This window comes from Callospermophilus lateralis, chromosome 14 (assembly GCF_048772815.1).
Source record: "Callospermophilus lateralis isolate mCalLat2 chromosome 14, mCalLat2.hap1, whole genome shotgun sequence".
NCBI lineage: Eukaryota > Metazoa > Chordata > Mammalia > Rodentia > Sciuridae > Callospermophilus > Callospermophilus lateralis.
The window spans coordinates 89,913,999-89,930,768 of NC_135318.1; the positions used below are offsets into that span (position 1 = coordinate 89,913,999).

Here is a 16,770-nt window from a genome sequence, read left to right on the forward strand (position 1 = left end):
CCCGGACGCCCGCCACGCCCCGCGCCGGCACCTGCCGCAGCTCCGCCCCAGGCGGGCGGGCCCGCAGCGGGCAAGCGGGGCTCGGGCCGGGACGTGGGGAGGCGCGGCGCGGCGCGAGCCCGGGACCGGGGCTGGGGCCGGGCCAGCGCGAGGAACCCGGCAGCTAGGACTAGGGGGCAGGCGGGCTCAGGCCGGCGGGAGCGGACGGGGCGGGGCGACAGGAGCGTAGGGGCGGGGCCGCGCCGTGGGGGCGGGGCGCCGGAGTGGGGCGGGGACCTGCGTGCTGGCGGGGCGGGGCGGGGGCGTGGATTGAGGTGTGGGCGTGGATTGAGGTCGTGGGGGCGAGGCCGGGGTGTGGGAGGCGGAGCCGAGCAGGGACGTGGAGCCCGCCAGAGACCCCATGCTCCTGTCCTGTCAAGGAGGGCTATGGATGGAGTGTGGGCTCAAGTTCTGCTCCAGGTGTCTCAGTCTCTTGCATCCTATTCCCCTACCCCTGCTCCGACTCTCACAGCTCTAGGCAAGCAAACCCTTTTGGAAATTTATGTAGGAAGAACCAGCAAATTGCTTTGAGGCCAGGGCCAGTTGAACACAAGCCATTGTGTTGTGAGCATTGATGTGGATAGCACAGTATATAATTTTCAGAAAAAAATGCACGGCAGGGCTCAGATCTGCCTTATTGTGCACCTTGCCTGGGATTTCTACTGGGAAAACCGAATTCTTGGCTTGGTGTCAATGAGAACTAGCTCATACATTATCAGATGTAAGTAACATCCAGTAGGATGACAGAATCCTGGTCTACCAATTGTCATTTACATAAAGTAGGGTTTGTTTATTGTCAAGAAGCACTGACTACCTCACTAGTCACCCAAATCACTCAGTAATGATGAGACTCAGAGTCATTTTCAGTAATTACCTGCCACATCCTAGAGATTGCCTGTGCATATGTGCCCTTCCAGAAAGCAATGCAATCAATTCTAAGATGGCAGGGGAAACTGAGTCAAGGGATCATGTGGGAAATCTGCTAGAGACTGAGGAGGTAAGTCGAATAAGAGAAGAGAAGATAACATTTAAGTTAAGGCTGCAGCAAGAGTTAAGTGTGGGGATAGTTCAGGATTAGTTAACTGGGAGCCTGTGGTAGGTTGGATGTGTTACACTGAAGAAAGAACGGCCTGTACCAAGGGCGGGAGGAATGGAAAGACCTTCCAAGAGGCTGGAGTTGGTGTGAGATGGGAGGGGCAAGACTGGGCATCAGTACCGTAGCATACAGGGACCCCTGCACAAAGTCACAAAGGTGGAGCTTTAGTCTAAGAACATTGGGAAGGCAATGATGATTTTTGAACAAAAGGGATGAGATGACCAGAAAAATCATTTTGGTTGTCATATGAAACCCGTGCTAAGATGGGCAATGGGATGGCTGGGTAAGAATATTCCAGTAATTTAAGGATAAAATCCTTTGTTTGCAGCAACATGGATGGAACTGGTAGACATTAAGGAAAATAAATCTGGCATAGAAAGATCAATATCTTGTCTTGTCACTCATATATGGAAGCTAAAAAAGTTGATCTCATAAAAATAGAATAATAGTGGTTACCAGAGGCTGGGAAGCATAGGGAAGAGGGGGCAGAAAGGGAGATTGGATAATGGGATATGAAAAACTGAAGAGAAGAATTTAAAGGTTCCCAACACAAAGAACTGAAAATATTTATGAAGATGGAAATGCTCATTAGTCTGGTTTGACTAATGCACATTATATACATGTGTGAAATTGTCACACAGACTGTGTAGTTTTTAATCTACCTGAATTCTCCCTTAAACCTCCACCAGGATAGTGCAACCAAAAACCCATAGACAGTATGTTACTCACAGTCAGGACAACATATACCCACGAAATCTCAAATCTAAGTGGGTGCTATCAGCATTTAGAAAAGAAGAATCAGGAGAAACAAATAATCAGATGGACCTGAACACAGAAGAATCCTGCCTGCCAGCCTGTATTCTGGAAATCCAAAAAACAGCAGCCTGAGCCTGGAGAGGGAAGCCAGTGGGACCCAGGGAGGGAGTGCAGAGGGGCATAAGAAAAGGGCCAATTGTCCTGGGCCTTGGAAATTCTTCAACTGACAAGTGAAGCTTCCATCTAAAGCAAAGTCCAGCAGCCAAGAGTTCACCAGAAGAGGAATTAAAGTTCAGCAGGACAGGGCCAATAGAAGAGAAGGCAAAGGAGCACACCCAGCAAGCACAGGAGCTGAGCGGGGCCAACAGACTTGAGCAGAGCCCAGAGACCTGAGCAGGCTCAAAGCTGTTAAAGCACTGCAGGGTGAGGCTAGAGAGTGTGTTCAGCTCAGCCGTTCATCCAAGTTCAGTAAAACTAGCTTCACATGAGATAAGCAATAATAAAGATATATAAAATTACTATAAAAAAGAATATGGGCTGGGCTCAGTGATAGCGCACTTGCCCAGCATGTGTGAGTCACTTGTTCGATTCTCACAAATACATATACATACATAAAAAAAAAAGAAAGGTCTAGGAACAACTAAAAATACATATTTTTTCCTTATGCCTTTATTTTATTTATTTTTATGTGGTGCTGAGGATCAAACCCAGGACCTCACACATGCTAGGCGAGTGCTCCACCACTAAGCCACTACCCCAGCCCCCCCAAACAATATTTTTTTTTTAAAAAGAGAATATGGAATAGAATACATTCCTTCAGAAAAATGAAAGCATGTCTAAAAACGATGCCCACCAAAGAACTGAAAGAAAAGACATTGAAAGAAATTAAGAACATGATAGGGGTCATGAATAAGCAACAAAAATTAAGAGTTGAAAACTCAGGGAGAAACGTGATAGAATTCATCAAAGCTATATATTTGATTTTTTTTTTCTAGTTTGTTTAGTATATTGAATATCTTTCTAAAATAAACTATGAGGGGCTGGGGATGTGGCTCAAGCGGTAGCGCGCTCGCCTGGCATGCGTGCAGCCCGGTTCCATCCTCAGCAGCACCATATACAAACAAAGATGTTGTTACAAAGATGTTGTGTCTGCCGATAATTAAAAAATAAATATTAAAATTCTCTCTCTCTCTCTCTTTAAAAAAATAAATAAAATAAAATAAAATATGAGAAAGCCATTCTAATTCAATGGAAGAGATGCTGAAGGATTTAAGATTAACATTCATTATTGGCAATGTAAAATGGAGGGAAAGATCTGTGAATTGTGCTCGTAGAATTCTGCCTCCATGGGAGATGGAAGGGTCAAGCCGAAAGCCATCAATGGGAAAGATGAAGAAAGATGGACTCTCAGAGCAGGGGTTTCTGGCTAGAAGCTGTTCCTTGCTCACTGTGTCAATTTTTTTCTCCCAGCCTCCTCAGGCTGGTTCTCTAGGCTAAGATGGGGTAGATGGTGTTTGCTATAGTAGAGAAAGAAAGTGGCGGGCTGAACCCAGGGGTAGTGCTGAAAAGCTTCCCGAGTCACACTTGGCTCAAGCTTCTCCAGGGAAGATGGACAGAGGGAAAGGAGGTGCTGGCATCAAGCGAGGGCTCGGTGCAGGGCTCTGGAAAGTTCAGAGGAGCTGGAGGCCCAGGTGGCAGGACACGCCTGGATAGCAAAGAGAGAGTCTGCAATGCTCATACAAGGGACAGCAGTCCAAACCCTATCATGCATAAGCAGATGGAGTCTGACAAAGACTTGCCCTAACCTGTCTCTCATGTGGGACTGACCTAGCCCTATTAAGCCCTTGGTGGGCAGCCTGAGAGAGTAGGGGTCAGGGTAGCCCAGTGTTGGACAGGACACCATGGGAGACAGACCCCATGTGGTTTCTGGCTCATCTCCATCTCTCAAAGTGTTTGGACATGCACACAGCTGGAGGTGGTCTCCCTGGTGGAGAACTTTGGAAAGCTCCCTCTAGTGAGACTGGGCAGGGGTGGCAGGGTGGGGGTGGGGACGGCCTTGAGAAAGCAGCTTTGGAATGGAGGGATCGGGATTTCCCAGAGACTTCAGAGATGATGCCTGGTCTGATAGGAACCGTGAATCAACTCTCTGACTTGGGGCTAATTTGCCGCATGAGGTAGTTCCATCCTGACCTCTCTGGGCAGGGTTGGTCAGGGAAGACAGAAGACAGGCCTTCCCAAGACCCACGGGGATGAAAAGTGGCCAAGAAAAGCCAGATTTGGGCTCCCAGAATGCAATGAGAAAAATAGAGAAAGGGCTGTAAAGGATTCTAGGTGTAGGCTGAGCTGACGGCACCTTCTATCCATGATTTTGATCCTGACATTGCCTTGGAGGCAGAGACAGCCCTTCCCTGTTCTTCCAAAGCCCCGAGATAAAGGGACCAGCTGGAGGATGGGCTTTGGGGCATTCAAGGACACAAGTGTGTGACGGCCACCCCCATGGAACTCAGCAGGGACCACAAAGTTCCAGCCTCAGTTTGTTCTCAGAGCAACAAGCACGGCACGGGGTTTTGGGGGGGGCTTCAGTCTTAGAGACAAGGGTGGGGTTGCAGGTCTGTCTTCTTGCTTTGGGAATATTTGGGATTCCCCAGCTGAGCCATCCAGATCACCCTTCTGGAATTGCCAGCTCTCTCCTCTCTCCTCAGTGGACAGGAGAGTGGGTGGGAGGGCAGCTTCACCCAGCAGGAGCCACCACCCCCTCTCCATGGGACCCCCCAGCCCCTCTCCTGGGCAGGATCCCTGGGGCCGCACAGGCGTGTCTAGATCTCCATGTCCACTGGGCGAATGTTGCCCGTTTTGTGCTCTCTGACCCACAGCTCTCTGTCTTTGGCCAGGTCCACTTTTTGAAGCAGTTGGTCCACAGGCTCGACTGTGCTTTGGTTGAACATGTCTGTCTCATGCTGCAGCTGTGTGTACTGACACAGATGTTGCCGGATCACCTCCACCCTCTCCACCTCCAGCCACTCCAGCTCCAAAGTGGTGGTCACCATCTCTTCAAACCGCTTGGACTGGGCCTGGTTGTAGAGGTCCACACAGCGCATGAGGTCATCACCAGCCTGTGTGGACTTTCTCCGTGCCTTCTTGATGTCCTCCTCTGTCTTGTTATTCAGCTTAATCTCCAGCTGCTGGGTCTTCATCTCCTTGTCTCTCTGCCTCTCTGTGAGGACTTTCCGGGCCTTCTCCACCGACGAGTAGCGGCTGGCGAGCTGCTTGCGGCGGTCAGCGATATGGTGGTCACACTTTTTCATGTCTTTCTTGAAGTTCTCACGAAAGTTCATTAGGGGCTTCTCTACCTTGCTGTGAAACTTGGCGCAGAACTTGAGATGAACCTCTGCTTCATCTGCCAGACTCTTCTTCACCTGGGCCCAGGCTTCTCCCAAGGAATCTTCCTCCTGTGCAGCCAAGGAGTTCTGAGAGAGCTTAGCCAAGTTCTTTGCATATTCTTCTTCAATCTTTATCCTCTCTCGGACGAATTCAGACATTTCTTTCTGCATTTGTTTGCCTTCCAATTGCTTTTGGAGCAGCAGTTCCAACCCAGTCACCGTGCCATTGCCTTGGGGATCCTTCTTATCAGCCCAGAAGTAGTCACAGTAGCTCCACTCGGTTGGCTTTAGCAGTTGCTGTTCAGGCATGGTGTCTGGGTGAGGGAATGTCACGCAATTTATCATCTTCTCTGTGGGGTCAACTTTATTTTCAAGATTATATATTTTGTCTTCATTGCCTGAGGTTCTATCTTCCAAATAGTCTTGTCTGTTGGTGACACTTTCCATTGAACTTTTAAGTTGGTTTAGTGATTCCTTCACTTCAAGGATTTCTTCTTTCTTTCTTTTCAGGACCTCTAATATATCTTTACAGAAATGATCTTTCATCTCCTGAAGCGAATCTGTTATTTTACTGCTAAACTCCTGTGCCTGCTCTCTTATATAATTCTTTAAGTTGTAGAGCAGTTTTACTAAATACATCCTGAACTCCTTCTCTGACATTTCTTCGATGGATTCTCTTATGGGAGCAGCTTGGTTTGTTTGGAGCACTTTATTCCCTTGTTTTTTCATTTTGTTTGTGTGTCTTCCCATCTAACCATGTGGATCTGAGGCAGGATAGTTTCTACTCTGTAGATTTGAAGTGTCCCTGAAGGTTTCCAGAAACTCGCCTAGCTGCAAACTCACAGATCCAGGCTCTGGTTTCTGCAGGCTCTGCCACACTGCACGACCCAGAAGGCTCACCGACCGAGGACGATGGATGAACTCTATATATTTGATTTTTATTTTACCATTTCGCCTTAATTTGAATTCAGGAGAAATTTTGAAGGATTATTATATGAAGCACCATTTCCAAATATTTCATTTAACTTTTTCCCTCTAAATCAATAATTTCTGATTTTAGTTTGGGCTTAAGACATATCTGTAAAAAACTAGAGACTGTATTTCTGATATTTCCTCCTCACACGCAGCTTGCAATGACATGTATAGATATTTTCCTATTGTGTCAAATTTTTATTTACGATATTCTCACATAGAACAACCATCAAAATTCAAAGCACTGAAATTGTTTCTAGAACAGTGACCAATTCTCACCAGGAGGTGGCACTAAGAGATTGATGTGATTTTGTATAAAGTTGTAGTTTTCCCCTTTTAAATCTGGTTATCAACTACTAACTTCAATTAATGTTGCTGTATGTATCTTTCATTTATTTATTTATTTTAAAAAATTAATAAATTATATTTCTCAAGTACTTTTTAAGTTCAAAACAAAATTCAGGGCAATGAACAGAGTTTTCATATCCTCCTTGTCCCCTGCCCACCTCCTTCGTCCACTATCAATATCCCACACTACAGTGAATACGTCCACTTTAAACCATTAAAACATTATTTGAGCTAGTTGCAGTAGAACACGCCTGTAATCTCAGCAGCTTGGAAGGCTGAGGCAGGAGGATCGTGAGTTTGAAGCCAGCCTCAGCAACTCAGCGAGGCCCTAAGCAGCTCAGTGAGACCTTGTCTGTAAATAAAAAAATAACAATGGCTGGGAATGTGGTTCAGTGGTTAAGTTCAATCCCCGGTACCATAAATAAATTCATAAATTAAGTAATTTACTTGGAAAACCTTGTGCACCTTACTGGTGCTAGGGATTGCATGATTGCTTAAATTGCTGGTAACAGAATCAGCAGGGATTTTACCTATTTAGAGCTATTTCTTTGTCATTTAGATTTGTGCCTATTCTATAACTGAATTTCTGAGGAAAATTAGAACTAACATCACTCATTAAACAAATGAAGCAGCATTTGGTATGTGCTACGTCCAAAGCACAGCCTAGGTAACAGGATCCGTCGAACAGTTCTGCCATGACTGTGGCAGGGGGACACACAGGAAAGAGTTCATGGCACTAGGTAGAAAGAGTGAAGTGACCCAGTGTGGATATTAGGAATGTTCTAGAAACAATTTGGTTATTTTTCTGAATCCTTCTTTTTTTTTTTTTTTTTTTTTTTTATCAATTTCCTTCTTCAGAAGCAGCCCCTGAAATAAGGATTCTAGTGGAAGTAGTTTATTTTGGTAGACAGCTATCCATGAGAGAGGGGAGAATTCTTTTTGAGTCCTATGAGTGCCCTGGCTTACTAGATTTAGAGAATTTTCAGACCACAGCATCAAGAAGAAGAATCCAGAGCCTTGAAGATTCTGAGAAGACAGAGCTGAGAGTTGGGTGTGAGGGAGCCAGAGCTCGCGGGATGAGCCACCGGGAGGAGCGTGCCTGCAGGAAGAGGTCCTGAGATCTGCAGAAGGCCCTGTTTCCAGCTATTGCATGTGAAGAAGCTGCAGTCATCCCTGTCCCTCGGTACTTATGGGGATTGGTTCCAGGCCTCATTGGAGACCAAATCCCTGCATGTCCCAGGGCCTTGGATAAGCTGGCCTGCTGTTGGCAGATATGACACACATCCTCCTGTATGCTTTTAAGTCTCCAGATGTGCATGCTAGGTAAATATTTGCTGTACTGCATTTTTAGGGGCTAAGGACAAGAAAAATAGTCTGTATCTGTTCAGTATAGATGCATTTTTTTCTCTGACTATTTTTCATCTGTGATTGGTTGAATTCACAGACAGCCAAATATACACAAGACTGGAGAAAAAGTCAAGAAAAAGAACAAGAAGAAACATGCCACCAGGGGCCGAGGAGAGTGCCTATTCTCACTAGCTAGCCTAGAAAACTTCTGATTCTCAGGGCTTGGCTGGGATACGCAAAAGGTTTTGGCATCAACAGTGGGAAATAATTGGTTTTGGTGTAAGTTGGGCTTGGGTTTCTACTAACAAATCTTTAAAGGAAAATCCAAAAGAAACAGTTTCCAAATAGCTACGTCCTGGAACAAAGCTCATGGGTATTCATAGGGATGCAAAAATTGGTTATGCCCAACAAGGTAAAATCATAATGTCTGACATACAATCAAAGATTATGAGGTACACAGTGAATGATAATATTATGGGACACCCAGAGGAGAAAAATGAATCAATTGAAACTGACCACAAGTGACACGTGTTAGAATGAACTGAAAAGGGCATTGAAAGCTATCATAACTGTTTTCCATACATTCAAAAGATAAGCAGAGACATGGGAAATAGAAAAAAAAGTGAAATCCAATTTTCTAAAGATGAAAAGGCAATGAGGAGATAAACAAGGAATGGGGTGAATGGTAGGTTGGCTATGGCCAAAGAAATCATCAGTGAACTTGAAGACAGAGTAGAACCGAAGCTGAACATGGAGCTTCACACCTGTCATCCCAGCGACTCGGAAAGATGAGGCAGGAGGATTGCAAATTCCAGGCCTGTCTCAGCAGCCTAGAGAGAACTTGTCTCAAAATAAAAAAATAAAAAGGACTAAGGCTGTAGCTCAGTGGTAAAGTGCCCCTGGGCTCGACCCCAGGCCAAAAAAAAAAAAAAAGGTGGGGATGTGGGGGAGAAGGAGGAGGAGAAACTAACCAACATTTTGGAGGAAAAAAAAATTTTTTTAAATGAATACACTATCGTGAAGTATTCAGGTAGTCTAAAACACGTTTATTTGATCCACAAAAAGTGGAGGGATAGAAAAAATACCTGAAGAATAGTTGAAAGGTTCCCAGACTTATTGAAAGTATAAAAACAGAGATCCAAGATCAGCTGAAGCCAAAGTAAGCAAAAATAAAACAACAGAAAGGTATATCTTCAGCATATTGCATAAATCAGCAAAAATAATTTTTTAGCAGTCAGAAGGGGGAAAATGTGTTAAGTACAAAGAAAATAAAAAGCCATAAGAATGACATGAATTTCCTCTCTGAAGTAATGTGAACGAGAAGACTGTGGCTGGCGGGAGGGGGCGGGTGGCTTTAAAGCACTGACAAGTGCGTCTTTCAGCCTCCAATTCTGTACCCAGCAGAACTAGCATTCAAAGCAGAGCCATGATATCAGCAGTGTTGCTCCCCCGCCCCCACCCCCACCCCAGAACACTGAATACACAAGCAGGACTGTCTGAGACAGGTACTCCAGAAAGTGTCAAAAGTTCACAGAAACCAAGAAACTGCTCAGCCAGGGAAAAGACATCCTTAGCGTGGTTGTGGCTCTGAAATGATGTTCAGGCATGACGCAGCCTCTGTCCGGGGGCAACTGCAGCCTTGTCTTTCAACGGCAGAAGCTGGGTGCTCTGTTCCTTCCCCCAGACCAGCAGGTGTGCACTGGACCTTAGTTGTGCACATGGGTTATAGTTTGGCTGGAGTGACTGAGGGACTCATATAGGTGAGAACTCAGGCAAAAAACTGCAAGGTGACTGCAGATCCACACACCCGGGACACTGACACTGACACTGACTAAGCCCTGGGTGAGAAGGACCTGGTTCTTTGGGAAATAGGACACCCAGAAGCAGCAGCGTCGGAGGAACTTGGAAAGCCATGCACATGCTAAGGGAAAATGAGCTCTTAGTAAAGACTGATCCTTAGGCTTCAGTCTGCTCCTGGCCTTAGAGAATGTCCCAGCATCAACCCCCTGCCAAGACGGGGGGAGGCTGTTGGGTTTTGGTTTTGCATTTTTTTTTTTTTTTTAATTTATTTTAGTTCTCGGCGGACACAACATCTTTGTATGTGGTGCTGAGGATCGAACCCGGGCCGCACGCATGCCAGGCGAGCGCGCTACCACTTGAGCCACATCCCCAGCCCTGGTTTTGCATTTTTAACTTTTCTTCTTTCCTGGTTTATTTTCAGTTTTGTTTGTTTGCTTCCTCTCCTGGCATTCAAGGAAATCACTGTCAAACAAACATCTACTTTTGTGAGAGTTTTGTCAGGAATGTTTGATTTTTCCCAATTTTTCTGGATCTACTGAGATAATCTTTAAGTTTTCCCTTTGTGCTATTAGTACGTTGTAATTAAACCATTTTTATAACAGATGAAGATATAATTCAAATACCATAAAACTCATCCTTTTTAAAATTTTTTTTTAGTTTTCGGTAGATACAATATCTTTATTTTTTTACTTTTATGTGGTGCTGAGGATCGAACCCAGCACCCCACGCATACCAGGCGAGCACACTACCGCTTGAGCCACATCCCCAGCCCACTCATCCTTTTTTATGTGGTAAAATACACCGAATATAAAATCTACCATTTTGGCCATTTTTAAGGGCACAGTTGTGTGGCATTAAGAATATTCACACGGTGTGACAACTGTCACCACTGTTCTCTCCAGGACTTGTTCATCTTTCCCGATTGAAACTTGGTACCCACTAAACACTAGTTCCCCATTTCCCCTCCCCCTGGTCCCTGGCAACCACCATTCTTTTTTTTAATATTTTTTAGCTGTAGTTGGACACATCCTGAGGCTCGAACCCAGGGCCTCACGCATGCTAGGTGAGTGCTCTACTGCTGAGCCCTAGCCCCAGCCCCCTGGCAGACACTGTTCTGCTCTCTGTCTATGAATCTGATCACTCTAGGGACCTCAAATAAGTGGAACCCTATGGTATTAGTCCTGTGACTGGCTTCTGGCCTTTAGCATGATGTCTTGGAGGCTCATCCATGTTGTAGCATATGTCAGAATTTCCTTCCTTTTTAAGGTTGAATAATATTCCAGTGTATGTGTATATATCACAGTTTCTGTTATTTTTTAAAATTCAAACAAATGATAACTTCTTTCTACCTTTCAGCTATTATGAATAGTGCTGCTAGGAACATAAGTGTACAAGTTTCTGTTTTGGGCACAGTTTTGATTCTTTTGGCCACACATATAGAAGTAGAATTGCCAAGTCCTTTGGTAACTTGGTTTAACTTTTTGAGAAACTGCCAAACCTTTTTACAAACCTGCAGGGTTTTACAATCCCATCAGCAACCCCATTAGCTATAGCTGCCGTCACAAAATATCTTTGACTGGTGGTTTGAATCACAGAATTTTGTTTTCTCACAATTCTGAGAGATGGAAGTCCCAGATCAGGGTGCCAGCAAGGTTGCTGTCTGGTGAGGGCTCTGCACTTGGGTGGCAGACAGCCACTTTCTCACCATGTGCTCACATGACCGTTCTATGCACTCGAGGAGGAGAGCAAAGGTGAGCTGTCTGGTGTGTCCTCTTATGAAGACACTAATCAGATTAGAGCCCCAGTCTATGACCTCATTACCCTTACTTACTTCCTTGAAGGGCCCCTTCCAGTAAATACAAGTGGGAGACAGGGCTTCAACACATGACTTTGGGGAGACACACTCAGTTCATAACATCAGTGCACAGAGGTTTCAATTTCCCCGTATTCTGGCCAGCACTTCTTATTGCCTGACTTTTAGATCACATCACTTCTGCTGGGTGTTCTGTTTGGTTTTGAATGGTAGTTCATTGTGATTTTGACTCGAATTTCCCCAATGACTAATGCTACTAAGCATTTTTCATTTGCTTATTGGCCATTTGTATACCCTCCCAGGAGAAATGTATAGTCATTTGCTCAGTTTTAAATTGGGTCATGACACCAGGGATTATGGCACATGCCTGTAATCCCAGCAACTTGGGAGGCTGAGGCAGGAGAAGTACAACTTTGAGGTCAGCCTAAGCAACTTAGCAAGACCCTGCCCCCAAATTAAAAAATAAAAGGGGTTGGGGATGTAGCTCAGTAGTAGAGTATCACTGGGTTCAATTCTCAGTATATAAAAAAAATTATTTGTCCTTTTATTAAATTGTAAGTCCAAGTCTTTATAAGTCCAGGCAACACCCACCCCCAACTGACAATCTTTTGATTGAAATGATTAAGCTTTTCACATTTAGTGGATAAACAAGAAACTTAGGGAATATGAAGCTAATTTGTAAACTTTCTATCCTTGGAAAATATTCTTCAATCCACAAACAGATTAGGCAAAATCTGGAACTGTCACTGTCTCGAAATGTTTAAGCACACTGTCCAACCAGTCACGTCTTTAATACTGAGCTGTGCTAAGCCAAAGCTGCCTTGTTGATGGTCAGGCTTAAAAGCAAAACCAACTTTATTTTTAAAAGGCAACAGAGCAGAGGCGTCCAGAGTCACACTGCAGAAAAAATGCAATCCACAGAATAATGAAGGGTAGTCATTAAACAAACAACAATGACCACTCTTCTGGGAGAAAGGAGTGTTAGAATCCAGAATGTATGTAAGATGTGATCAGAAATATCCAGTTTCACCAAAGATACATGAAAATATAAGTAAACAAGAAAGTTATTCACTGTGCATCAAAACAAACAACAACAACAACAACGTTGACAGATATTGTCTCTGCAGCTATTGGATTTAGCAGACAAATAATTTATTATGAAAACACATCTATTTATAGAGAGATCTAAAGAAAACATGTCTTAAAACTTTTAATTTTTTTTTTTAAACGGGAGATTGAACCCAAGGGCATTCAACCACTGAGCCGCATCCCCAGCCCTTTTTTATATTTTATTTAGAGACAGGGTCTCTCTGAGTTGCTTAGGGCCTTTCTAACTTGCTGGCTTTGAACTCATGTTCCTCCTGCCTCAGCCTTTTGAGCCACTGGAATTATAGGCATGCGCCACTGTCCCCGGAAAAACATTTTAGTTTTTACTAAAGGATAGCAATAAAGAAATAGAAGTTATTAAAATAACCAGATGGAATGTCCAAAGTTGAAAAAGTACAGTAACTGAGATGAAAAACTCTCTAGGGGATTCAACAACATATATGAACTAGCGAAGAAAAAAATCAGCAAACTTGAAGACAGATCATTAGAGACCATCTAATCTCCAGTGTGGAAGGACAGAGAGTTGGAGAGCTGCACATTTTTATATAGGAAGCAACTGTGTTTCTTTCAACCAGCCATCAGTAACCATGTGGGTAGAGCAGAAGCCTGTGTTCCTGTGACTTCTCAGATGGCCACTGGTGTGGTGAGTTTTGGTTTCCAAACCCCAAGTCCTGGCCTGTTAACTGTGAGAGCCAAGGGCTGGGGCCTTCCAGCTTCCTTCAGGGAAGGCCAGCGACTCTTAGTGCTGAGGTTTCTTACAGACCCCAAATGGCATCTGCAGGCCTGGCTGAGCTGCTTCACAGTGGCATCTGTGGACCTCAACAAAACGTGTGAGTCGGAGCACTGTGAACAACACTCTTTAAGAAAATGACTCATTTGAAGCCATCTGTTCCCTCCTCTGCACTGTCCTTTAAGACAGCAAAGCCTATACTGTCGTTGTTTGTAAGGTCCCAGTGCCTAGCACAGAGCCCTCCTCTCTGTGAACATGTATGAATAAGCAATTTGATTGTCTGTGACCTCATGTGACTGTTGCTCAGAAACACTTTCTTGGTTAAAATTTATAATTTCGCAGTCTCAATAAGTTAATCAAAAACAATCATGCCCTTGTAAGTAATCCCAGCGACTCAGGAAGCTGAGGAAGGAGGATGGTGAGTTCAAAGCCAGCCTCAGCATGTTAGTGAGGTCCTAAGCAACTCAGTGAGACCCTGTAAAATGTGAAAACGGGCTGGGGATATTGCTAAGAGGTTAAGCATCCCTGGGTTCAATTCCCAGCAACCAAACCAAAAACCTATCATGTTCTTAAGAGTAGGAAGAGTTAAACATATATAATTCTTAAGTTTCTCTTTTAAATATTTATACACGAAACTCCATTTTCATAAAGGGTATTACATATGAGAATATCCTAGAGTAGTGGCCTGTGGGTTACAGTTTCTTGAATTAAGCATTACATTTAAAGACCAATGAAGTAACGACACATGCTTTCTTGAGGGAAGCGGCATGGCGGTTTTAAAAGCAAGAAAATAAAATCTAAAAATAGGAACATCTAAATATGTGATCATCACTGATGCCCATTAAGGAAAATAGCACTTCCCGTTTTCCTACTTATCACCTAAAGTCACTGAAGGTCTTTGGAGAAGTGAAGTTGCTGCTGCAGCTGGTTTATTTTGGGGTCACTTATTTTCCCATGGAGTCAGCAGAGTTCTGAGTCGTCTGTGCCTGGATGTGGAGAAGTGACAGCCGCCCTGCTGGTTCACACATGAGGACTGGTCTGGCCGGAATCAGTCTGACCTGTCAGATAAGAGGCTGTGGTTTGGCCCATTTCCTGCGTGGGGAACTTATGCTCCTTGGAGGTGATGGAGGCACAGAGAGATGCTCCTCTTGCAGGAGGACAGACACTACCCCATATGCTATTGATAAGGGCCCTGCTGCCAGTCATAACCCACATAGGAGGAGGGGCACTTTGGCTCACCTGGCCGACCTCTGAACCCCAGGAGGAGATGCCTGCCCAGGAAGGGCGTGGCCTGTGACTGGCCCTGCCACTGTTGAGGCAGGGGATGAGGACCACCTCCTGCATTCTCAACTCCCCAGCTGTGTGAGTCACCGGCTAAGGTGACATTCTCCCTCTCTCTCTTAAAATCAAATTATTTATTAATTTTTGGTGCTGGGGATTCAACCCAGGACCTCACACATGCTCTGCCATGGAGCTTCCTCAACCTGTCCTTCAGTTCTATTTTTGAGTGCATTTGTGTTACTCTGGAGGGAGCTGATAACACAATCAGGGAGAATGTTTGTAATGTGACGATGTTGGTGGGTTTGCACAACATAAGGTGTGATGCCTCAAATACCTCACTAGCAGGTGTGAAGTTCTCTCGAGGCCTCGCCTCCCTGTTCCTTGCACAGGGTCAGGCAGAGGTGCTATTTTCTGTCCTGCACACTTCAGGAAGCCTGGGCCCAAGGAAAGTCAAGTGACCTGCCCAAGACCATCCAAGAAATTCTGGCAGGATTCGCTCAGGGCCCAGCTCTTGGGACCTTGCTTCTCCTTTCACTAAGTAAGAAGAGCAAGAAAAGAAAAAAGCCAGGTGTGGCAGCGGACATGTGTAATCCCAGCTGCTTGGGAGGTTGAGGCAGGAGGATCGCGAGTTTGAGGCCAGCCTCCGCAATTTAGCAATACCTTGTCTCAGACTACACAAAAAATAAAAAGGACTGGGGATGGAGCTCAGTGGCTTCAATTTTTAGTACCCAATAAACAAATAAAAGAAAGAAAAAAGAAGGAAGGAAGAAGGAAAAGATTCTCCGCCTGAGTCCCGACCTGTAGGAATACTTGTAGTATTTCTGACATCTATTCCCTTGTCCCCTTGACCTCACAGCCCCAGACCTGGCTGAGCTGAAGAGAACGACCCCACTTGGTTCTTCCTGTTTTCTCTTCCATTTTTTCCCCATAACAGCCACTTACAAAAGTAATTTGAATTTATACCGAATATAAAAGGCTGTTTTCAGTTTATACCCAAGAGTTCGCCAATGAACATGAGCCAGGGAGCAGGGGAAAAGGTGTGGAGAGAGGTCCTACTGGAAATTCGGAGCCTGGCCCCTGCAGGACTGCTCTGCCCACCACAGGCATCCTGCCAGCATGTGATAGGACAAAGTGACAGTCTACCTAGTCCCAGGGTGGCCACTCTCCCGCCTGCCCCAATTGGTTTCTTGCACAGGAGCAGAAGAAAAGGCTCCTATGCAGCTTCACCTTTTGACTCAGTGAGGCTGAATATCATATGGACTTAGCTGCATAATTAGATGCTAATGAAGCTGAGCAGGTTTCCACAGGGGACCTCTCAGTTCCAGAGAACCCTGTGCATATTCAACCTTGGCTTATGAATAGTCACCCCCTAAACAGGCAGGTGCGGCTCTACCTTGGAGCTTGCTGGCACTCAGATCCTGCTTTCACAGGAAACTTGTTCTGCCACCGAAACTACTCATCCTGAAACTTTTCTTCTGGAAGATTCAAGAAGAGGTCGCCTCAACTCTAGAGACCTCCTGGGACTCTTGACCCAGGACAAATGGATGGTCTGACAATTTCTGCTTTCCAAATTTTCAAGCACTCAAATGTGGCTCAGAATACAGTGGACCCAAAGTGTGCCTAGCCATGGGTGTCCAGTGTCCTCCTCCCTCAACACACCACTTTCACCAATGCCCCAGTGCATGGCTGGGAGCTGGACGGAGTGAATCTCTGCCATGTTTGTGGATGTCTCTGTTCTGCTAGGGCAGAACTGGCCGAGGCCCCCAGGTCACGTGGAAAACCAGAGTCAACTGTACAGGGTTTAGGGGAGTTGTGGGGGTGGCAGAACATTTGAGGAACTGTTCATTAAATATTTTTATATTATAAGATTAAAATTAGATATATAAAATACAAAGCATAATCATTCTGATACTAAATTTACAAGAAACTTCCAAATAATTTCTTCCTCAAATTTTATCACTGCTTACTTAGCTCACAGATGTGGCCCTTTCCTTTCTGTGTCAGGTTTTTGGTCTAACCTAGCCACCCGGAATTCCTGATGAAGCCTTTAACAGAAAGTCCTTCAAATCCCTGATAACATCGACAAGAAACTTTGCACAAG

At 44.9% G+C, this 16,770-nt stretch overlaps 1 pseudogene; it reads right to left on the minus strand.

The window, feature by feature from the left end:
- Nucleotides 1–4,707: 4,707 nt before the first annotated feature.
- LOC143380060 (growth arrest-specific protein 7 pseudogene) lies at nucleotides 4,708–5,616 on the minus strand (annotated as a pseudogene).
- Nucleotides 5,617–16,770: the final 11,154 nt, after the last annotated feature.